The sequence below is a fragment of the Malus sylvestris genome, chromosome 8 (assembly GCF_916048215.2).
Source record: "Malus sylvestris chromosome 8, drMalSylv7.2, whole genome shotgun sequence".
Lineage (NCBI taxonomy): Eukaryota > Viridiplantae > Streptophyta > Magnoliopsida > Rosales > Rosaceae > Malus > Malus sylvestris.
In genome coordinates this window covers 10631207-10655120 of record NC_062267.1, presented here as the reverse complement: position 1 = coordinate 10655120, position 23914 = coordinate 10631207, and the positions used below count along the sequence as shown (strand labels likewise).

At 36.6% G+C, this 23914-nt stretch overlaps 2 long non-coding RNA genes and 1 pseudogene across 2 annotated transcripts; all 3 read right to left on the bottom strand.

Moving 5' to 3' along the window:
- Nucleotides 1-3733: 3733 nt before the first annotated feature.
- On the bottom strand, nt 3734-22863 carry LOC126633343 (flavonol synthase/flavanone 3-hydroxylase-like; annotated as a pseudogene).
- LOC126633347 (uncharacterized) lies at nt 9123-10727 on the bottom strand. The gene is made up of 2 exons (XR_007627031.1): nt 10140-10727; nt 9123-9317 (listed from the first exon to the last, which is right to left on the bottom strand). It is a non-coding gene; the product is annotated as an uncharacterized LOC126633347 (long non-coding RNA).
- LOC126633346 (uncharacterized) lies at nt 15012-16946 on the bottom strand. The gene is made up of 2 exons (XR_007627030.1): nt 15695-16946; nt 15012-15631 (listed from the first exon to the last, which is right to left on the bottom strand). It is a non-coding gene; the product is annotated as an uncharacterized LOC126633346 (long non-coding RNA).
- Nucleotides 22864-23914: the final 1051 nt, after the last annotated feature.

Sequence of the window (23914 nt, the reverse complement as noted above, 5' to 3'; positions counted from 1 at the left end):
GTTGTACCCATTTTAATTTGCAACCTTTTTTTTTTTTAAATTGTGCCAATTTTCTATTCAATTTTAGTTTATACCCATATATTAATTTCTTTTCGTGTCCTTATTTTTCAAACTTTTATTTGTACTCATATTTTTTTTTTGACCTTTTATTTGTACCCATAATTTATTAATAATGTACTCATTTTTCTTTAAAAAGGTACCACTTTGTTATATGTAAAATGTACCCATTTTTTTTTGTAAGTACCATCTCTTTTGTGTAAAATGTACCCACTGTTTTTTTTTATATGAAATGTACCCATTATATAAAACGTATCACCTTTTTTTGTATAAAATGTACCAATTTTTTGTATGTAAAATGCATCGTATAAAAATTACCAATTTTTGTATGCAAAATGTCATTAATATAAGTAGTGACAAATAATGGGTTTTATTTAAGTATAATTTCTTTTAATATTTTCAACAAATTATGGATTTTATTTAAAATCTCATTAATATAAATAACTACAAATATCAAATTTTAATTTAAAAATTATAATGACCTCCATAGAAATGCATTATTGCATTACTTTCAGGGACTTCAATCAAAAGTCTAAAACTAACAAGGTTTCAATAAAAAAACATTAATAAATAGAGACCTCATCCAAAGTCACCCTTAAAATATTCATTTACGAGATTTAAACATATGACCTCTTTGACAAGTAAAAAGAAATACAACCATAATTATTTAATTTGAACTATTCATTTACGAGATTGAAATCCTCAATGATAAATATATAAAAATATAACTAGACTGTAATATTAAATAGTAAAAAAAAGTTATACTCTTTTAATAATATTCAAATGTCTGTATCAAAAAAAAAAAAAAAACCCCACTCGTCAACTCCACATGGAAATTTATAATTACACCATTTCCTTAAAATGTAGTTTGGTTGTCGAAATATTTAGTCATTTCCCCCAACCAACCACCTCGTGATTACCTCATCCAAAAGTGGTTATGGGATATGACTACAATATTGTCTTGTACAATCAACTAATCTCCTCATTTTCTTTCTTTTCTTGTGTAAGTATAACTTTTTTTAATAGATTACGCATTCTAAACTATAAGGGAACGTTTGTTTGGCCTCATTAACTGAGACTGGACTACAGTCCCAAGTTTAATTTGTATTGGGACTAAGTTAAATGGGACTAAAGGGGACTCGCATGGATTAGAGGCCTCGCTAGAAGTTCTTAGCGAGACCCTCCACAAACCATGGGACTCGCTAAGACCATCTCTGCTTAGCCTCTTTCTCTTCGCCCCTGCTTCTTCTTCTCCGCTCCCACATCCATTTTCATCTTCTTTCTTATCCAAACCTTGTGCATCGTTCCAAATTACAAGATCTCAATCCTCGAAAATAAGGATTTTTTTTCATCTGGGTTTGGTGATTTGGGGTCTTCCACCATCTGGGTCTTTTGGTATCTCAGATCGCACACATACATACATCGCTCTCTCCCAGAAACGCCCTTAATTTTCACTTACCAACCACCTCGCTTCGGTTGATTCTTCCCCCACCAGTCGTGTTCCGTCGCAAGAATTCAATTTTCGAATCTTGTTTTCAGCGGACCATAATCTGAATCTGGTACGCCAAATAAGGTGAGCAATTATTTGGAATTGGGGATTTTGAAAGGTGTTTGGTTGGCGAGAAAATTGAAAGAGAACACAAAAGAAAATGGAATGACAATTAGTAAGAACTGGGGAATTGCATGAAAGGAAATGGGATTTTGAAAGGTGTTGCGTTGGTTGATTTTTTTGCAAACAGGATTCCATGAAAGCAACAGATGGCTGAAGGAAACAATCAAGAGGCAGAGAGGATTGAGACGGATGGAGAAAAAAGGGGGAGTGGTGAGGCAGAGAAGATAGAGCATTCTAGAAAAAAGGTTTCTAGAAGAAAAAAAAAAAGAGGAAGAATTAATATAAAATATTCTAGATATGCTTTAAAATGATATAATTTTTTAGTTTTGTTAATTATCTTGCTTCTTAGTCCGATACTACATCAAACGCTTCACTAAGTTAGTCTAGCTTAGTGTAGTCTAAGCCAGTTTAGCTTAATCCTTGAAGCTAGTCTAGTACAACAAACGCCCCCTACTTTGACAAACAACTTGTAATTTAATTGATTAAAAAATATATTTTTGTATTCGAAGTTCTAAGTTTAAATTTTTTTTATATTCTTTATTTCTTAGGTATTGTTTGGTGTCTAGAATTGTAATAGATTGGACAATTCATAAAATTCTAGGAATACTAGAAGTAGAGGTGAATGATTTTTCATTTAGAGTACATTAAAACGGGATTAGATATGAAGGGAACTTATCCTTCTAATCTAACCATTTGAGAGGAAATTAGAATGGATAAGTTTCCTGAATGAATTAATCCATCTTCTAGTTTTAAGTTGGATACAAAATTTTCATTGTTCGATCAACATTCAGTCAATATAGTGGTTATTCAGTCTAATCTAATTCTAGACACCAAACGAGATCTGAATCCTAAACATATTGTGAATTAGAGGAATAAGAATGTTGAAACCGAATCTCATCTTCCACAATCAAATACAACTGAGTATGATTTTGCTCATCACCTTTTGATTCGAAATTTTTTTTTAGCACAAGCAAAATCTTACATTGATTAACAGTAAGGGCGCGTTTACTAATCTGTAATCAAAATGAAGGATATTGAATTGAGGAGGAATTGGAATGAGGTGGAATCAGAATTAGATTCTTATCAAAGTTGTTTACTAAAACTTTATGGAATCGGAATATGAATGATATAAAATGTTTACTAATGCACATTATCGGAATGAAAATTAATGTGATTACTAAAATATCCTTGTGCCAAGTAATATATATATATATATATATATTGGATTGAAACACTCCAAAATAGGGCCAGCCAGAACAAAAGGGCCATCAGTTTCTCTCTGTGCCGATACCAGCCCTCGTTATGCAGCCGTCGCCACCACACACAAACTCCTTCTATCGTTACCAACCCTCTGTTTCGTCTGCATCTCACTAGCTCTTCCACCAAAGCACCTCATCCGCCAATACCAACTCGCATTGTACTTCCTAATTCACCCTGCAGTCCTGACGCCCAATCCCTATTCCACCAAATTTGACCTTTGTCTTCACCAAATCATACATAAAATACAAGATAGAATTGTTACCAGATCTTATTGTCATATATAAGGTGGGTTGTGCTGGGAAAGTGCTACAATGGGTTGTGTGTGGGTCAAGATGGGTCAGTGGAGAATGGATGTGGACAAACAGAAAGCAAAAACCCACTATGGTCGCTAATGGACGAGATTGAATGGTCGACCCGGCGGATGAGTCAAATCAATTTTGGCGTTCTTGTTGGTATATGTAAGTTCAGTGTCGTGGTGGTGGTCAAGGTGTAAGGAGTCGGCGAAGGAGAAACAAAGGATAAGGTGCGCTACTGGTGGAAGGTACAAGGGTATTTTGGGTATAAATGTTTGATTCCAAAAGGAGGCTTCCTTCGGGAATTCAATTACCACCTACATGTAGGTAATTGAATTCCGGAAGATTAAGGAATTCGATTCCTGATTTTAAGTGGGTCCCACTTACTTTTTCATTCCCTACATGTTAATAAACACCAGAATGCTTCAGGAATACGATTCCGTTTCTTTCCATTCCCGTTTAGTAAACATGCCATAAAAGGTCAAGAAATTGTTTGAACCCGCAACACACATTCAAACAATTATTTCATATTAATAAGGTACACACCACTCACAACACCAACAAACAAAAAAGGAAAAGAAAAAAAAACAAAACCACCCACTTCATAATTTTATTTATTTTGGTGCTTATTGTTTATTTATTGGGGAAGCTTGTTAATCTTACAGTAAACATAGTCGCCGTACTTCTTGGTCTTGTACTTTGGTGGATTAACGGCGTTCACAAGCTGTGGATGAGGACCAACAACGTGGTCTGCTGGCGGCTCCAAGAACACAGGCCATGAGATTCTTGTCTTATCCTTGTTCACAGTGGTCCTGTGTAGGACACTCTTGTACTTTCCATTGCTCATTATCTGCACAATTAATTTAGTGATTAGAAAAGGAGGGTTGATGGTGAGTTTTCATTGCGCTGAAAACAAGGCTCAATATATAAAATATCATAATACAAAGTACTTTGAAACTTGAAAAAAAAAATTTAATCATTTATATTATAATAGTTGATGTATTGAATCATATTTTGAGCATACTAAAAAATTTCTCAAATTTTGGGACCATTAACTACAATAATGTAGGAGCACTGTAATACATGATGGTCTTCTAACTTGTATTTATAAAAGGTGTTGCGTAACACTAAATATTTTATCTTCCACTTTTCTGCATATGAACTTTATTTTGGTTTTAAAATTAGAAGCCTAAAACTTCTTTAGATTATGGATTGAAGGTGTATCTTTTATACAATGATATATTTATACACTAATAGTGGAGGAATAAATCAGTATGAAAATCGTCATTTATGACATTTAAATTTAAGATCTTTTACTTATAAGTGAATGAATAATCCTAAAGTGTAGTATTAAATGACGGGCTGAAAGTGTTAATTATTTTTTATTTAATATGAAGGAGCAACATGCATATAATGATTAGGTGGGTTACCGTAAGTAGTTTATAAATACGTACCTCCATCTGATCACCAATGTGGATGACAAGGGCATTAGGGATGTACTTAACGTCATACCACCGGCCATCTTTGCAAGCCTGGAGGCCCTGAACATCGTTGGGGACGAATGGTGACGGTGGACATGTCGGTGTGAGCCACCACTCCAAGGGCAAGATCAGGGCGAGGACATGGTGGGTAGTAGTTAATTTTGAGAAGGTACTCCAAGCTATCACCACCAACAGCCTTCCTTAACTCTTGTCCTTCAAGCCCTAACCCTAAAGATAGCAGCCTAAACAGTTTTTCCACCACCTTGTGCATATGCTTAGCATACTCCTTATTAGCTTCCCTGCACCTCATCAAATTTAAAATAGTTAATTATTAATGTTATTGAGAAACACTTTTTTAAAATACTTTTCCTTTTTTCTACATAATTAACTCAATCCTTCTAACTACTAATAATGTTATTGAGAAACACTTAATTACACAAATAGAAGAAGAAAGGAGAAACTTCCAATTGTAGTGTAAAGTTAGTCCAGCCTAGAGTGAGTTTGTATTTTCTTCGTTGAAACGAGATTTTAAGTATCCATGTATATAAAATGGGATTTGGTAGTGCTCAGCTTTATTTATATATTATTATAAGCAATATTTTGCATTATTTAGACGGATATGACGAAAAATGGCTTGAACTCAGAATGATGTGTGTCAAAGAAGAAAACATGGTTTAACTCTTTTTCTTTCCACTTTTGAGAGTAGCTCCAGCCGGAGCTCGTGCTCGAGGGATAGGCTGCGGAACAGGGCTAGAGAGCCCGAGTGGGGAGGTCCAGCGTGTGCTGGCGATGGAGCCCAAGCGGCCCCGAAGGAAAGGCCCGGCAGGAGTTGCCAGCCTGAGAGCCCGAGGTGGAGGTGATGCACGCTGACGTCAGAGTGAAGATGCAAGGATTTTCTCATGGATTTTCTGGTCCGAGAGGAGCCTGGAGTCTTGGTTCTGGTCGTCGGACATCATCTCGTAGAGGGTTTGGGACTGGGTCGGTCGAGTCAGAGACTGATTTGACCCGGTGAGTTGCGGCGGCGGCGGTTGGGGAGAAGGAGAGAGGCTTGGAAGGCAAGGAGGTGGGGGAATAGAACTTGGAAAGGGATCTTGACGGCAAGAAGGAGAGGGTTTGATTGGAGATGAAGGACTAAGAGCTCTGAGCTTGGTGGGGGAATTAAGTGAATGGGAAAGAAAACCCAGAAGTGGGATTTTTGTGGAGAATTGAAAGAAAGAAAAATATTTTCCGGGAAAATGAAGAAAGTAAAATATTTTGTATTATTTTATAAATGAATAAAATACTATTATTTTATTGCCTATTGTCAGGGCTATTCAAGTGTAGGGGTGAAGATGCAAAAGACAATTACTGTTGATTAAGGACGGTTATTGTTCACTAGGTGGATAGCCCTAGGGGGCCTCCACCATGCTGGAACTGCTATGATGTATATTTTTGCAGTAATAAAGCAAATAACAACTTCATATTTTTGCTAATAATTTTTTCAAGGGTTGCACTATTTACTCACCAATTTAATCTTGTACGTGCTTTTTATTAATTTATGTCTTTTAATTCTCTTTATTATATTTAATCCAACGATTGAAAATTGAAAAATATATGTACAAAATAAAATTGAAAAATATATGTACAAAATAAAATTGGGCATGTAGATAAGTCAGGCCTCAAAGCAAGCCAGGCGTTCCTCTCGTATCAGTATCAGTACGTCAATGCCTGTGCTAGTTTGAAAATGGTTTTGTTTTGTGATCATAAAAACGAAAGTGATGGTATGTTGTGGTCCATTAGACAATTGAACTCTAAATTTTACTCTTTTGCATTGTTAATTTTTATTTCCATTTTAGTTATTTACTTTCTACCTCTTTCCATTTTTTCCTCTGACTTCCTTACTTACCATTTAGGGTAAATTACATTTTGCACTCTTGGATTTGGATGCAATTGCAACCTCATATAATATCTTTAAAACTTTTTAATATCATACATATACTGTTATTTCATTTTAATTTCATACAACTGTTAAAAAATCTGTTAAGTTCACCATTAAATGATAACATGGTAAATATAAATTTCATATTTGTGTTGATGTGACTGACAAACTTATACTACATGGTCAAACAACTATAAAATTATTTAATTAAAAAAATATTTATGATTAAAACTTAAAAAGTAGAAAAGGATTAAAAAAAAAAAAAAAAAAAAAGACCTCGAAATCTTTCACTTCACCGCCATTCCCACCCAAACTTCTGCAAATGCAGGACCCCGCCCCCAACCTCAGCGTTTTCCTCAATTGGAAATTTTCGATTTTTTAGTTTTTGGTTTCTTGGTTTTGCTGGGATTAGAGTATTTGAAGTGAAATGGGTAGATTAGGGTCTAGATATTGTTTGGGAAAGATAACATGATGTGTGTGGTTAGAGGAAAAATGAGAGAAAATGTGCAGGAAAATTTTGGGAACTTTTTCAGTTTTTGGCTTCTTAGATGGAGATCGACGGATCTGGAGCGGGATGTGGGCAGGCAGGACTTGGAAGAAAAAAGAAATTGAAGACACCACTGATGGATCTACTGCTAATCATGACATGCAGGTAGCCTTTGATGGTCAACTCGTTCAGAGTTGGCTTGCTCGCATCTTCGCTTTGCTCACTGAGTTGACTCGCTCGTCGGTTTAGAAATCGCCAGCTTCACTTCGCCGTAAATTCATCAATCAGAAATTCAGAAATCAGAATCACCATATATCTTTCTTAAGGGTGTATTCAATTTTGAGAGACTTTATGAATTTATAAATCCATAAATTTTTATTGAGTTTAATTAATTTATAGAAATTTCATATAAAATTTTGATTAAATTCTTTATAAAATCTCAAGGGAGATGTGAGATTTGGAGATGTTTAAAATATACTACGAAATATTTCAAATTCCTTCTATTTCCACATCTTTCTCAAATTCTTTAAAATCAATTTATCATTGAATACACTGAAAGTTATAAACTTTTTTAAAATCCTAATTGAATACACCTAAATTTTTAAAGATTTTAATAAATTATCTTAAAATTCTAATTGAATACATCTTAAATTTTAGAGAATCGCTTAAAATCATAATTGAATACTTCTGAATTCATTAAAAGAATTAAAATCCCTCCAAATCTCAATTGAATACATTTCCTTAATTTCTTAATTTACATTGGAAATTTGGGGTGGGTTTCAAGGTTTTGGAGGAGCTTTGGATTTGCAGGCTGTGTGATTTCAGCGACTTGAGGCAAGCTTTTCAATTGGGGTTTTTGGACTTGAGTTGGGTTCTCAATTGTGGTTTTGGTGGTGAAGGTGAAGGGAGGGGGACAGACGGAGGGGGGAACAAGGGTGAGGATGAACGGCAGAAACTTGCTCGAGAAGATGAATTTTTGTTTTTTTCGTTTTTTTAAGTTTAAAAAAATATTTTTACCATACTATTTTCTTCTTTTTTTTCTCAACTTTTATCCATGTGACAAATTTTATGGGGCCCGTGGTATCCTAATGGGCAAATAACTGAGAACTTAAAAGAAATTATGACAGAAGTATGAAATTGAAATGAAATAATTCTTTTGGTATGAAATAGAAATATTTTAAATATGTTGTATACAATTGTAATCTCAAATGTAAAAAGATAAAATATAATTTATCTTACTAATTAATAATGTAAATACATACATTTTTCGATAACGACCACGGTGTATTTCAATGAACAATGACTCTTGATTAATTGAAATTTTCTTGTTGCTTAATATATAATCACAATTCAAATGTAGCAATAAGGGCTCGTATAAAAATGTTTTGAAATGACTAAAGTATTTTTTGTGAAAATATTTTTTTAAATCAATTCTTAGTAAAAATTCAAGTAAATTCTTAAAAAATAATTTTATATACTTCCTGATAAAAGCATTGATGATTCTATCAAAAAGCACATATAATCCAAAACCTATCAAAAAACACTTATAATCCAAAATTTATTTCACCGAAATAGTTTTAAGTTATTTTATAAGTACTTCCAAACAAATCATAAATTATATTATATATATATATATATATATTCTTTTTTAGAATTGTTATTAGTATTTCAAAAATCATATTCTTCTTTGACAAAAAAATAAAAAGAAAAAAAAATCTTATTATATACTTCTCACAAGTTTTTTTTTTTTAAATTATAAAAAATTTAAAGTGTCAAATAAGAATTAAAAGTGCTAATTATAAGACCTCTCATTTACTAAGTGACATTAATATTACATATTTGACACCAATATTTTATTCTTAATTTTTTTTGTTAAATGATATATATGTTAGATTAAATATAAAATTAAAAAGTCGAACAAGCACCGCAATGTATGAGCAAACACTATTTTTCTCCACTTTAATAGTGGGCCACTTGCAATATTATTCTTAATTATATGTATAAGTTTTCATAAATAATAATGACACACCCCGTCCCGAAGGAGGGCATGCTGACCGTCACGTGAGAGTGACGTAACCATTTGCACAGTACGGAAGCTTTAAGATACAATTTATAAGTTGATACACCCGAAGGTGAGTCCTAATTTTGTCCATTCTGTCAGAACACCGTCGACTTCCTCGTAGTCACCACACCTTTGTGATTCCTGAACCTGGAGGGGCGCAAAACCAAAATTGAGTGGGTCAGTAAAACAATTCTTTTCCAAATCCAAACATTTCTCAAAACGTTGTAACCCCTCTCCGTAAAACCTGTATACTTTCCCAGAAATGTAAAATATAAATATACATATATATTCTCAAAACTTCATTTTTACTATCTCAACATTTTCTTTATCAATCATGCCATGCCATGTCTAATTCAACAGTTAAGTATGGATGCATCAACAATAATCATATCAGGTGCAAGAAAGTAATCAACCGGAGGCCCTCTAATAGCCCTGTACGGTTGAACCTAGAGCTCAAAATCTATCACTATCACTCTGCCGGAGTCACCTCTGTGACCTGTACGGCCTTCTGCACATAAGTTACGCTCTAGTGCTTTCTCATCAATCATCTGTGCACATAATCTAAGGTCACCCACCAGTCGAAATCTCACTAACACTCTTCGACTGGCCCGTCGCACCCACTCCGCGTGGACTGTGCGACCAGCATCTACTTGGATCCAAGGCGAGCGTGCGATGCGGTGAATACTATAAGCACTAAACTATGGTGCAGGATTTGAGCTCAATATACATCAACATCATCATAACAGTAATTAAATACTCACCTGATACTCACCTGTGCGTCCGCCGCACCATTCATTCATATGCATCATATCTCAATTCATACTTTTCATATCATTTCATGCATGGCAATTCGATTCACATTTCTATATACTTTGCATATAATTTTATGCATGGCATCTCAATTCACATCTCAATTTCTGGGAAAACGGTAAGTATATATGTATACGGAAAACAAAACTGCCCACTCACATGGAGTTCGCCCTACAACTCCCTAGCACAATACGCCAAGGCGTCATGACGATCGGCGCCTAAAACAATAATCAATTCCAACCTCAGAATTCATATCGATAGAATATATAACTTATATAAAATACGTCACTACGTAGTTCGATCCGGAAGATCCACCACTCAGATTTTAAATCCATAACTTCCAGAGGTCCACAATATCTCTAGGATAACATCCTAAAATTTCATCACCATCCAACGGTCGGATCTCCGTCAATTAACAAAACTAAGTGACGGTTAACATTTTATTTTATGAACTTACAACTCCAATTCCGGAAGATCCGTAACTTGTATTCCCAATCCGTAAGTTCCAATAATCCTCAAACATTACGTATTGCAACGTATCAAATTTTGGTGATGATCCAACGGTCGGATCGTCAATTCATATTTTCACCTAAATGCAAAAACTATAAAACGTTATTTGAACACCTAACCAACAATCCTTAATAACTTTCTCATACGGTGCTCAATTTGGGTATATGAATATACCACAGTGATCTACTCGACGTCACGGACGTCGACATATTTTTAAAATAATTTTTTAGTGTAGCACGCGCCTCCACGCGCCAAGGAAGGCACGGGTCCACGCGCCCCCACGCGCACCTTCTTCTTCCTTGGGTCGCCGGACTGGTTTTTCCGGTGACCGGAAAACTGGGGAATTTTCAAATGCTTCGTTCTCCTTCGTTTCTCAACCATTTTCTTCGTATAATATATCAAATTGAAGCCCCAAACATGTAGAATCACAATATACTACTTTAAAGCTCTAAAAACCAGGAAATCGCACCGGAAAAATTCCAAGAAAACCGGCCAAAGATGAACCACGTGATCCCGACGTCCATTTTGTTCAAACGAGGCACTCCGAGCCTCCTCGTGACCTCCTTAAGCTCACTGTGAGCTTGTTTTAGCCTAAAACGTAGTCATTTAGAAGATCATGAACAGTGCCATTTCACGGGGCTTTAAAAACTAGGGTTTTTCGAAATGAACAGTGCCATTTGGTATCCCCGTGTTCGTGAAGTCCTCAGGATCACGATGGTAGTCTTAAATTGGACGTTCGTGGAGGTTTGATTGAGGTTGTGTGTGAGTCCGTATGTTCGAGAGTAAGAGAGAGAGTGAGAGAGTTTTCTGAGATGAAAGAAGAAAAAGAGAGAGAAGGAGTTACGGGTTTTAGGGAGGGAAATAAGGAATGGGGATCCCACGTGGTCCTTTTCCAATCCCCAACTCCAAACTAGGGGTGGGCAAACGGGTATAGGAACCGCGGGTCGGGGCGGGTAATGCAGGTTCGGGGCGGGTAATAGGCGGTTCCAAATTTTTTGAATACTAAACGGGGCGGGGCGGGGCGGGGACGATGGTATGTAAGGGGCGGGCCGGGTCCTAATATTTAGAACAACGGGGCCCCGAAGGCCCGTTTCTAATTTAAGTCATCAACACCTTTTCCACGTCCTCCCACTTGTCCGATCTTATCCACTGCCTTTACCGAACCCCATCCCCTACTATCATATTCCACATGTACCCTTCCAAATACGCATGTCAAATTGCACCTTTCTTTCCATCATACCCTTACCCATTTTCCGTAAAGAGCAAAGTACCCATCTGTACAAACACTGAAAACAGAGCTCCACATGCAGTGAAGCTGTATGCCGCAGCAGCAGATATCCCTCCGTCTCTCTCAAATGTTTAAAGTCTCGCCTCGAGACCCAACCCAGCCTCAGGATTAAATGGTACTGTCCAGAAGACTCCAGTCCCACTGTTGTCCCGCTCGCCTTGAGACTCCCTCCCACCCACTCTTCTCCTCCTCGACGAAACCACTCTCACAGAAGTCACCGAGACCATCGCTGCCGTCGACGAAACCACTCTCACTTTCCCTGACTCGTTCTCTCATCTCTCTCAAACCCAGCTCTATTTGCCGTTCATCCTTCATCATCACCGAACTTCCAGAAGCTTCTGGTTTGAAGATTAAGCCTAGCCGACATAGATTTGCCGATTTTGGGTTTTTATGATATGGATTGGGATTTTGCGATTTTGGGTTTTCTGGGTTTTTTTTTCCGGAGGTTATGGCGGTCATTCGAAATTGGGAAGAGAAAGGGTGGATTTGGATGAATTTTTATTGTTGTAGAAGAGGTGGTCCATTCGAAATTGGGAGGAAGAAAAAAGGTGGATTTGTAATGGATTTGCAGAAGAAACAAAGACGTCCGTCTTGGACCCGTGAACCCGTCCCGAACCGGCCCGTTTTAAACGGGTCGGGTTAGGTCCGGTTCCAAATCTTAGAATCCTTCTACCCGGCTCGGCCCGCCCCGGTGTATTTTAAAACGGGTCCGGTCCGGTCCCTTCAAATTTGGGCCCGGCCCGGCCCGTGCCCACCCATACTCCAAACCACAAAATTTTAACCTAAAAATCTAAGTTCCATCCTTATTAAATTCCATTTTATTTTCAAAACTTAGGAACCTAGATAATTATCAACTTGAGCTTCACATACTTAGTATTTCTTAAGGGCAATTTCGTCCATTCACAGCCACGAATGTAATATTTTGGAACGGGCTGTGACAATCTCCCCTCCTTATAGAATTTTGTCCCCGAAATTCCAGCAACCAACTAAATCAACCATACTCCAACAATAGCTTCGGGTAAATCTCTCTCATCCGATTCTCTTTCTCCCACATAATTTTCTACTGAATGATTTCCTTCACAAAGCTTTTACCACTTACTTTGTCTTAATTCTCAGGACCTTCTTTTTCCAATCCAAAGTCGTCCTTGGTTCCTTAACAAGTCGAATCCAATTTAATTCTCAATAGTTGCACCAGAATCTCATGTGACGACTCTACCACCTAGTGACAACGCATCGAAATATAATACATTATGCACCTTAGCCAATTTTGAAGGCATCACAAACTTATGTGCAACTTCATCGATTCTTTTAATGATCAAAACGGTCTGATGTGTTTAAGACTTATCTTGTCTTTCTTTCCAATTCTCACCATTTCTGTTCGTGGTGAAATTCCAAAAATATGAAACCATGAAACACATCATGCACTTACGACAACTCTGGAAGCCATTCAAATCTGTAAGCAACTTCACCAACCTTTCGATGATCACTTAAAGTCCGATGTACTTAGGATTTAACTTGCCTTCCTTTCCGGACCGAATCATACTTTCCTAAGGTGAAAATTTCGAAAATATAAAACCATCTACCTTATACACTCGATTAGTGACATATCCATCTGTTACTCTCTTTTGCCATTCCTGGTTACTTTCAGGTTAACTTAATCACCTGAATACTTTGAGGAGACTCATTCATAGTCTCAGGGCCTACTAAAACTCCTTCGTGATCGAATCTTTCTTTTTCCCCTTCTTTCCTTGCCTTGGTTAATTCTTAAATTTCTTTGTCAAGCATTTGAGTATCGAGTACGACCTTACCAAAAATGCCTAACTTGAAAATTAGCAAGTAGAGTTTCTTCTCGATCTCCAATTCTCAACTTTACTTCAGTTGATTTCCAATCCACAAGAAGATAATCTTGGCAAGCGTACCAAGCATTAATTCTTACTGTAGTCTTCTTATCAAGTGCTTCAACTACAACAATTCACGATCACCCTGATCGTACAATCATAATCACTAAGTAATTCAATCCACCTTTGTTGCCTCATATCAAAATCCTTCCGAGTAAACAAATATTGGAGACTCTTTTGATTTGTAAAATCTTGCATTCTTATCAACATATAATGTCTCCATAACTTCACAGCAAGGATGATAATCGTGACTTCCAAATCACCAATAGGGTAATTCATCTTATGAGGTTCCATTTGTCATGAAACATATGCAATCACCCTAACATTTGCATTAATACATATCCAAGAACATTTAATGTAATATCATCATAAATCAATAATTACCGCTATCTTCTAGGAATACTAAAATACGTGCATGAGTGAGGAAATACTTCAGTTGTTGAATCCTTTGCTCACAATTTCCTTCCCACTCATACATAACCTCTTTTCTCAACAGTCTCGTCAATGACAAAGCAATGACTGAAAAATCTTTCACAACCATCCAAGATAGCCTGGTAAGGTAAGAAATTCCGAATCTCAATTATGGCTTGTGGTTGTTCCAAATTTTTAATTTCTGCTATCTTTTAAGGATTCACTTGAATACCTTAAGAATATATAACAAATCTCAGAAATGCTGCTTGATTCATCCAACATTAGCATTTGCTAAACTTAGCATACAACCAACGTTCTCTTAATCTTTGCTTCATCGACTTAATACATTTACATGCTCTGCTCTGGCTTAGAGTATACCAGAATATCGTCAATGAAAAATGATATCAATCTATCAAGGCATTATTGGAATACTTCATCCATCAACTCATAAAACAGCATGAGTATCCATATAGCATCACCAAACTTCATAAAGACTATAACAAGTCCAGAAAACCATCTTATGATCAACGTCACTTATAATATTCAATTGGTAGTAACCAGATCTCAATTCAATATTTGAATCTTCGCAATTACTTCTGAGCTGGTTAAATAAACATCAGTACATCACCATGGATAACGGTTCTCAATCGTTACCCGACTCCATTGTCTATAATCAATGGATAGCCTTAAAATCCATTTTCTTCCTCACCAACGAACTGGGGCTCCCCCAAAGCGTTGTACTAGGTTGAATAAAACTTTTATCAACCAATTCTTTCAACTGAATTTCCAATTCCCTTAACTCATCCTGAACCAATCTCCAATATAAATTTATACCTGGTCACAATTCAATAATGAACCTCATATCTCTGCCTGAAGACAATCCAGGTATACTTTCAGGGAAGACATCAAGAAAAGTCTAACCCCTTTTTCATTTTTCACATTTCTCCGAGCAACATCCTTTAGTACCACATGAGCTAAGTATTTTTGACAGCCTTTCGAAAACAATCTCTTTGCTCTCACAGCATAAATAACGGCCTGACTCAATCCACTTTGCATACTTACAAAAGTAATCTCTGGTCATCCAGATCGATGGAAAGTACTGGTTTCCCGTAACATTCCGTCTTGTCACAATTATAACCAACCAATCTAATGGAACAGAATTAACTGATACAATATATATTCTATTATTATTAAGCATTCTAAATAAGTACAATACTAACATAAAATAATCTACCGGGTTACTTACTTAACGAATCCACGAATAAGTTATTAATATTACGGTCTGCAGCCCGCAATACTGATAAATCATCGTTGTCTCGATAAGTAGGCAACCACTCTCAAAGATATAATAATACTATTTTGTTACTCAATGCAAAATACATACACTCGTCTCAACTACAATTAATTACTACTCTCTAGGTAATAACATACATAATAAGAAATATATCAGCCGAAGTCAACTAGAATGACCAATACAGCTGATTCAACTCTTATCTCAATAATACGTCGGCCGGATCCACTCCGCGTGGTCGGTACGGCCGAGCCTATAACTCACCAATTTCTCATGCGTTAATCGAATCCATTTCTCATGGTCTGTACGGCTGAACATATAACTCATCAAATCTCTCTGTACTCACGGTCAATCCGACCAAACTACTAAATCCATAACTCTGCTGAATCGACACTATGATATCATGGAAAATTGTTGAGTACAACTGATTCTAGGGACGATTCACAATTCTGTGTCCCCTCTGTTCACATAAACACATTCATTAATTTCACACTTCCCAAAGTGTTAATTTTGTACCTGCTGCACAAAGTACATTTCCTTTACTCGAGACACCTTGTCTCAAATATCTGGGATTACCAGTATATCCATCACTTTTATTCTGACCAGCGACATTAAAACCTCAGCTGGAAGAATTAACTCTAGCTTCACTTCTTTCGAAGCTCTAAATCTTTCTATATCCTTGATATGACGAATCATTAACTTTATCGTCTTTTTTTAATTCCCATTCATTTCTTATTCTTCTTTATTCTCGTTGCTCATGTTCTCAGAGTCCTCAAGACTCAACAGCATCTCGTATATTCCTGGTAAGAAGTATAATGGATAGTGGTCACCCAAAATACCACTTCCCTTTTTGCCACCCAGCTTAAAACAACATAACACCTCCACCAAATTAACAACAATATCTGGATGGAACGAGGCAAGTCTGAAAACTTTCTATAATATCCCTCGATCATCACCTTCCTTGTCTCATATTTGTAAACTCTTGTTTACTACCATCGATAAATGCCGGAGGGATAAACTTTTCCTTAAACAAGTCCTTAAACAATTTTAAATCGGCTGATTCCTCTGGTGACAACAAATAACAATCCTGTTTCCACCAGGATATAAATTCATACCCAAAACCAGGTAGTCGTCTCGACCCCTTGTCAGAAGGAAATTTCCTTTGACTTGCATAATCTGAAACATCTTTTCCAAATGGTTAAACCGTTACTTCGCTCCCTCAGGTTCATCATTTCATAAGGTGATTCAAATTCAACTCATAACCCGTCTTAAAATGTCCATTTTGATAATATACTGAATCACCATAATAATAGTTTCCCCTAAACCCCTATATTAGGGAGACTAAATTCCTCTAACTAAGTGGCTTGCTACGAGGCGGTGTAGTTCTGACAGAATTCACTAGAACTTCTCAAAATGTCCAAGATTGCAACCATGCTCTGATACCAACTGACACACCCCGTCCCGAAGGAGGGCATGCTGGCCGTCACGTGAAAGTGACATAACCATTTGCACAGTACAGAAGCTTTAAGATACAATTTATAAGTTGATACACCCGAAGGTGAGTCCTAATTTTGTCCATTCTGTCAGAACACCGTCGAATTCCTCGTAGTCACCACACCTTTGTGATTCCTGAACCTGGAGGGGCGCAAAACCAAAATTGAGTGGGTCAGTAAAACAATTCTTTTCCAAATCCAAACATTTCTCAAAACGTTGTAACCCCTCTCCGTAAAACCTGGTTACTTTCCCAGAAATGTAAAATATAAATATACATATATATTCTCAAAACTTCATTTTTACTATCTCAACATTTTCTTTATCAATCATGCCATGCCATGTCTAATTCAACAGTTAAGTATGGATGCATCAACAATAATCATATCAGGTGCAAGAAAGTAATCAACCGGAGGCCCTCTAATAGCCCTGTACGGTTGAACCTAGAGCTCAAAATCTATCACTATCACTCTGCCGGAGTCACCTCTGTGACCTGTACGGCCTTCTGCACATAAGTTACGCTCTAGTGCTTTCTCATCAATCATCTGTGCACATAATCTAAGGTCACCCACCAGTCGAAATCTCACTAACACTCTTCGACTGGCCCGTCGCACCCACTCCGCGTGGACTGTGCGACCAGCATCTACTTGGATCCAAGGCGAGCGTGCGATGCGGTGAATACTATAAGCACTAAACTATGGTGCAGGATTTGAGCTCAATATACATCAACATCATCATAACAGTAATTAAATACTCACCTGATACTCACCTGTGCGTCCGCCGCACCATTCATTCATATGCATCATATCTCAATTCATACTTTTCATATCATTTCATGCATGGCAATTCGATTCACATTTCTATATACTTTGCATATAATTTTATGCATGGCATCTCAATTCACATCTCAATATACTTTTCATATAATTTTATACATTGCATTTAAAGCATAATTTCATGCATTTTCAATTTCTGGGAAAACGGTAAGTATATATGTATACGGAAAACAAAACTGCCCACTCACATGGAGTTCGCCCTACAACTCCCTAGCACAATACGCCAAGGCGTCATGACGATCGGCGCCTAAAACAATAATCAATTCCAACCTCAGAATTCATATCGATAGAATATATAACTTATATAAAATACGTCACTACGTAGTTCGATCCGGAAGATCCACCACTCAGATTTTAAATCCATAACTTCCAGAGGTCCACAATATCTCTAGGATAACATCCTAAAATTTCATCACCATCCAACGGTCGGATCTCCGTCAATTAACAAAACTAAGTGACGGTTAACATTTTATTTTATGAACTTACAACTCCAATTCCGGAAGATCCGTAACTTGTATTCCCAATCCGTAAGTTCCAATAATCCTCAAACATTACGTATTGCAACGTATCAAATTTTGGTGATGATCCAACGGTCGGATCGTCAATTCATATTTTCACCTAAATGCAAAAACTATAAAACGTTATTTGAACACCTAACCAACAATCCTTAATAACTTTCTCATACGGTGCTCAATTTGGGTATATGAATATACCACAGTGATCTACTCGACGTCACGGACGTCGGCATATTTTTAAAATAATTTTTACTGTAGCACGCGCCCCCACGCGCCAAGGAAGGCACGGGTCCACGCGCCCCCACGCGCACCTTCTTCTTCCTTGGGTCGCCGGACTGGTTTTTCCGGTGACCGGAAAACTGGGGAATTTTCAAATGCTTCGTTCTCCTTCGTTTCTCAACCATTTTCTTCGTATAATATATCAAATTGAAGCCCCAAACATGTAGAATCACAATATACTACTTTAAAGCTCTAAAAACCAGGAAATCTTACCGGAAAAATTCCAAGAAAACCGGCCAAAGATGAACCACGTGATCCCGACGTCCATTTTGTTCAAACGAGGCACTCCGAGACTCCTCGTGACCTCCTTAAGCTCACTGTGAGCTTGTTTTAGCCTAAAACGTAGTCATTTAGAAGATCATGAACAGTGCCATTTCACGGGGCTTTAAAAACTAGGGTTTTTCGAAATGAAACTCACCTGAATTTGGTATCCCCGTGTTCGTGAAGTCCTCAGGATCACGATGGTAGTCTTAAATTGGACGTTCGTGGAGGTTTGATTGAGGTTGTGTGTGAGTCCGTATGTTCGAGAGTAAGAGAGAGAGTGAGAGAGTTTTCTGAGATGAAAGAAGAAAAAGAGAGAGAAGGAGTTACGGGTTTTAGGGAGGGAAATAAGGAATGGGGATCCCACGTGGTCCTTTTCCAATCCCCAACTCCAAACCACAAAATTTTAACCTAAAAATCTAAGTTCCATCCTTATTAAATTCCATTTTATTTTCAAAACTTAGGAAGCTAGATAATTATCAACTTGAGCTTCACATACTTAGTATTTCTTAAGGGCAATTTCGTCCATTCACAGCCACGAATGTAATATTTTGGAACGGGCTGTGACAAATAACCTTGGAAAATTCGTCAAAAAATAATAATTAATAACGTTGGAAAAAAGAACATCAAAAAACGACCACGAAATGAAAAAATTATCACAGAAAAAATATACAAAACCCAAACTAAAAGAATAAGATATATGTAAACCACATTTAAAGAGTGTCGTTCTATGCAATTTTGATAAAATTGGAACGACAGCAAGAGTGGATCACTGAATGTGCAGTTCTGTATGTCTAAATAATAGTAATTGGCACTCAAAACAAAGTGTGACTAACCTGTAAGAAGGTGGGTTCTTAGGCCAGAACTGGTAATTAATAACAGATGGAGGCCAAATCTTATTGAACAGATTGTCCACCCACCCTTTCTTCGTAATGCCGCCTTCAGAAATTTCCTTGAAGAGCTTTGTCCCATAGCCTTCTATTGAGCCGGAGTCCGGAGGCTTAGCATAAGCCTCCTTTTCCTCCTGTGGAAGCTCAAAAAACTCCTTCCCAACAGCCTGCAATTTGCTTATGACCTCGCTGGGAATGTCGTGGTTCACTATCTGGTACATGCCCCAGTTGGAGCTGGCCTCAGTAATTTGGACGATGAGCTTTTCCTCATCAGGGTCACTGAAATCAATTGTTGGTACTTCCAAGACTTTCCCAAGAACGGTTGTGATTCCCGGTTGCTCGTTCTCCGACCTAATGAACTCAGCTGGGATTGTACCCTCATTGCTTTCGCGTTCTCTTTTCACAGACTCCACTCCCATTTTCTGAAACTCCAAAAAGAAACAGAAAAAGAAAGGTAGCGAACAATCTATTTGAAGGGCTTTAGACTTTTGTGTATCTGATGTTATGGTCACACAGACTTTACGTGAAGTGTTGTATATATATACTTACATATGTGGCAGAAGAAGTTAAGATGCATTCATGAAGAGGACGTGGCTCATTCCTTTTCGCTAGATAGTTCAACCGCCCTCTCTCACAATTCCCATAAAAAGGAAGTGACGATGTCTCCATTTCCACCGCTCTCATCTCTCTTCACAATATATTGAGTTTCTTTTCAACTTGTCTCTCACAATTCCCATACAAGGGAAGTGACGTTACCTCCATTTCCACCTCTATCATCTCTCTACACAATAGGTTGAGTTTCTTTACAACTTGTCCTTTTGCGCTAGATAGTTCAATTGCCCTCTCTCACAATTCCCATAAAAAGGAAGTGACGTTTGTCTCCATTTCCACCGCTATCGTCTCCTTACTCAAGAAGTTGAGTTTATTGTCCTCACGTTTAGTGATATGTTTGTTAGAAATTATATGTTATAATATAAAATATTAAAAAAAATATAATTTTAACAATTGAATAAAAAAAATGGAGTTTTAACGAAAAACCCACAGTACTTTTTACTTTAATGAAAAATCACATTTTTACACAAAAAGTCAAACCTGATACTATTCATTTTACCCTTTATTTTGTCCTTATCATTAAAACTCAAAATTTTCAAGTCATTTTCATTAGTTTTCATATAAAAAAATAGTGTTAATTCTATTTCGTTGAAAGATCATGTTTAGGTGCAGCCCCTTGACAAATAATGTATATTTATAAATAAAAAGTTACATCTTTTTAAAAAGTAGCACTTTGGTTCTATATAAACTCATGAAATCATTGGTATTAGATGATAGAAAATTAGAGTTAATTCTTACTATTGAAAATGGGCTTTTCCCACTCTGTTTCTCTCATTCTTCGTATCAAACACAAAACAAATAACATCAAGAAATTACAGCCAAGCAAACCCTATGCACCGCTTCATGTCTATCCAGACACAAGCGAGAGGTAAATATCATTACCGCAGTTTTATGAGAATCACTCTATAGGGTTAACGCTACATCTCTACCCTATTAAATTTCATACATTCATATTTCTAATTGTTCCAAATAAAAATTTTCTGTCTTTAGAATGTTGGAGCAATATTAGAAAATATGAAAATAATAAAAGAATTTCAATGATAATAATCATAAAGAAAATCACAACATCAATAGTATGCAAGATTAATAAAAACAACTAGAGAGAAATTAAGAAAGGCTGACAAACTTGGTGATTGAGGCTTGCATAAATGCAATGTCGTAAAGACAGAATTTCACACCTATTCTTGTGCTTGTAGTTTGGTAGACATCCGTCTCCCAAAATTCAACAATCTATAATCCGAAATTAAAGCACTTCAGTCTTCGAACTCTAGCGAACTTTATATATTTCGTACTATCAAGACACGACTCAAATTTTGACAAACGAAGAACAAGAGAAATAGGGCTTGTTTTCTTGTTCTTCGTTTGTCAAATTTTGAGTCGTGTTTTGATAGTACGGAATATATAAAGTTCTCTAGAGTTCGAAGATTGAAGTGCTTCAACTCTGGATTATAGAATGTTAAATCCTGGGAGACGGACGCCCACCGAACTACAAGCATAAGAGTATGGGCGAAATTCCGTCTTTAGGATTGCATTTATGCAAGCCTCAATCTCCAAGTTTGTCAGTCTTTCTTACTTTCTCTCTAGATGTTTATATTAATCTTGCATACTATTGATGTTGTGATTTTCTTTATGATTATTATCATTGAAATTCCTCTATTATTTTTATATTTTTTTAATATTGCTCCAACAATCTAAAGACAGAAGCTACTTATGCAATAATTAGAGAATATGAAAATTCTCATAAAGCAGTGGCTAGATATTGGAAATAGAATATGTTGTGTTTGACGTAAACCCTAGCCCTCTTCGAGAATGAAGATCACTACATCTAATGATGAAACTGAGACATGAATCTTCCCAATTTCAATACAAAGATTTAATTTGATCATTGGGCTAGATGATGGGTTGTCGATTGTATATATACAAAACAACAAAAGATCGTTCTGGGAAATATTGATGATAAATATCAGACTGCAATAATTGAATTAGAATGTCTTGTGAATTTGGTAGTTAGAATTGCATGATATGAAATTGGGTTGACAATAATATGTGTTTGCTAATTATTCTTTGATGTCGTAAGGTACAATGATACATTACAAAATTAATTAGGGCGTTGAACTACATTTGGTTTATGTATATATTCATCATGGCTCGCCTCGATGATTTGGTTGAGGATCTTTACGTCGTCATGGATGCTAAAATCAATAGTAGGGCACTCCAAGGTTTTCCCTTGAACAGTCGTGATTCCTTGTTGCTCATTCTCTGACCTAATGAACTCCTCCGGGATTTCGTCCTTGGATATTGAAGCAATGTCTTGCACTCTCTCAACCTGCGGATGCATTTTTGTATGTATTTTGATTCGCCTGAACAAATTACAAATTTGAAAGCCATTGTGAGTTTTTTTTTTTCTTTCTTTTTTTTTTTTTTTTTTTTTTTTTTGGGTTTTTTTCTCAAGATCACAAAGTCATAAGCTTGCCACGAAGCACGTATTGTGGCAACAAACCTTCCAAGCAGAATTTCAGAAAGGTGGTAAATGCATGATTCTGGCGGGGCGGATGGGGGACGTGGCTCATTGCTTTTCACTAACATAATTAGACACTACCCCCTTTCACACGGTCAAATAAAAATATAAATTATGCTATTTTTACGGGTGCTGGCTCTTTCTTTCTTCTTCTTCTTCTTTTTTTTTTTTTTTTTTTCAAGGGGTCATATATAGGTGCCTTCTCCTATTATCTCTCTCTTAAAAAGGAAAGAAAATCAAAACTATCTTAATCAATATTCCTAATATAACCTAAAACTCTAAAGCTAGATTGTGGATGCAAATTTCCGCCTATTTCTCATTTGACGAAAATGCACCTGCAAAATACTAACACCTAAGATCAAGGCCAAGAACCTCACGCACCCATGATGAATGGGAGGCTTTGGCCGAAGAATCTCTGATGCCAAAGTTAGAATTTGAGAGAGAAAGTGTTTAGGAATTTTTGGGGAGAAAATGAATTTGCATTTTGGTGGGAGAATGAGGCTATATATAGAGGTCTGGCAAGCCCTCTTTGGAGAAATAGGGACCGGCCATTATTGGTAGAATTATGAGTTTAATTGCAAGATATCATGTGAAATAATATCTTGCAATTAACTTGGCAATCAATCCTAATTTAAATAGGTCAATTAGGAGTTACCTTTTGAGTGGGGATTTGAGAAGGAGTGATGAGAGAGATTTTAATAAATACCATTTTGATCACATTTGACTCTTCCTTGATTGAGCCGTTATTGTCTGTTGCATGCGCATGGGAATCCTGATGTGCCTTAAGGGTAATTTTGTCCTTTTTACCCAAAAGTCCTCATGTCACCTCCATAATTTTCTTGATTATTTTTGGCTCCACAAATGCCCCCACACATGTTGGGCTGCTGGCAGGAAAGGGCAGCAAGTGTAAAGATCTTCCCTTACTTTAGGAAACATAATATTGTTTCCTATTTTGATGTAGATTCCCTCATTAATTGAAAATTAGATCCTTCTAGGAAATGGAAATAAATTACTTCTAAAGTTTATTTAAGTCTACCTTAAGTAGATGATTAAATCAACTTCAGAGAGCAACTTATTCTACCCTACAAGAGAGAGAAAGCTAGAGGATATTTGTTCCCCCACCCCTAGCAATAT